Source organism: Octodon degus, unplaced genomic scaffold (assembly GCF_000260255.1).
Source record: "Octodon degus isolate 3935 unplaced genomic scaffold, OctDeg1.0 scaffold00020, whole genome shotgun sequence".
Taxonomy (NCBI): Eukaryota; Metazoa; Chordata; class Mammalia; order Rodentia; family Octodontidae; genus Octodon; species Octodon degus.
Window position 1 is genome coordinate 19,049,290 of NW_004524596.1, and position 1,708 is coordinate 19,050,997.

Consider the following 1,708-nt stretch of genomic DNA (forward strand, 5'->3'; position numbering starts at 1 on the left):
AAATATGTGCATATCCAGAGAAGAAATATTCTCTAGGGAACCAGTTTTCTACCTTAGAACATTTATCTGATTGTATAGGCTTACCTACATTATGGAAGATAATTCATTTTACTTGAAGTCAATTGACTGTAAACATTAATGTCATCTACAAATGCCTTTACAGCAACATTTAGACTACTGCTGAGCTACAAATGAGCACCATATCCCACCTAACATGACACATAAAATTGCCTCTCACACTTTACAAAGTAGTTATGTTAATAACCCACTTCTAAGAAAGAGGAGCATTTGAATTCCCCATTTGGTGATTGTAAGTGGTGTACATCAAACTCCTTCCAAAGAAGAAAGTATAGAAAGCAGGTCGAGGGAGTAGCTTGGCAGGGAGCAGCCTGGCACGCACGGCCTCATTCGGGTCAGCAAGGTGAACATCGACAGCAATAAATGATTCGGGCAATGAAAGTGTCATATTCATGCTGAGGTCTTTCTTGCAAAGACCGTAAATTCAGTTGAGCTGTGGCATGATTGCTAGAGAAATCCCAAACCTGAGCCATCTTACAAAAAAGTTGATTAATATTTCACAAACTGTCAAAGTCATCAAAAATATGAAAACTGTGAAACCGCTACAACCAAGAGAAGTATAATGAAAGCTGATAACATAGCATAGTGGGACCTCTCAGATGGTGTTCAGAAACAGGAAAGAGCATTATGAGCTAAAAGAATCTGAGCAAATTATGGGCTTTGGTTCATTGATGTTAACTAGTGTTACATGATGTAAGATGGTAATAACAGAGAAACTGACAATGGGTATTTGGAAACACTTCGTGATCACCTCATTTCTTTTCTGAAAATTTAAAATGTTTTAAAATAAAGTCTATTAAAATTGAATTAGAAACTAACTCTTCTTTATGAAATAATTTGAATACTTTAAATATGTGTTACAGGTCCACATTGTATAACACTCTAAGGTGGACAAGTAAAATATTCTTGTCATCAGTTGTTCTAGCAGAAGACTGGAGAGGACTAAATAGAATTGTCTTAGAACATTATACATGCAATTAGATAAGAAGTCCATATTAGTCAGCTTTCCATTGTCCATTTTTGTAAAAAAAAAAAAAAAAAAAAATCTGAAGTTGAGTATTTTCAAAGCAAAAAGTTTCTTTGGTTAATAGTACTATGGAGGCTCAAGTCCAAGACCGGTGGCCCCATTGGCTTGACCTCTAGTGAGGGCCTAAATGTGTGGAGCATCAGGACAGAAGCACATAGAAGAGATGCCAGGATCAGAGAGGGAGCTGGAGACCAGCTCTTCTCCTTCTACAAAACTGCATTCTTGGATACTGAACAGGGCTCCATGAGATCCATCCTACCACCTTGCAAGTGCAGTGCCTTCCACACACCGGCTCCCGTCAGACTCCACTTCTGCCTTCTGCCACCCCCTGCCCAACCACACAGTAGACTCAACCTCCTATAAATGAACTTTTAGGAGACATAATTCACCTGATCTATAGCAGAGGCCTTAAAAAATAGGTTGCTGTAACTTCACCAGACTTTTCGTGTTCTGTATGGGAGAAAAAACATATTTCAACCAAGTAAATAAAGGAGGTAGGGTGTGACTCCTCCAGGTGGGGTACAGCAACTTGTATGAAATCCATCCCCTTCCCTGGCAAGCAGAAGGGCCTGAGTTCAATCCCCAGTTCCAAAAAGGGAGAAA

General features: G+C 39.2%; 1 pseudogene; it reads left to right on the forward strand.

The window, feature by feature from the left end:
- The window catches only part of LOC101571299, a 56,354-nt pseudogene that overhangs the window by 7,842 nt on the left and 46,804 nt on the right, over positions 1 to 1,708 (forward strand).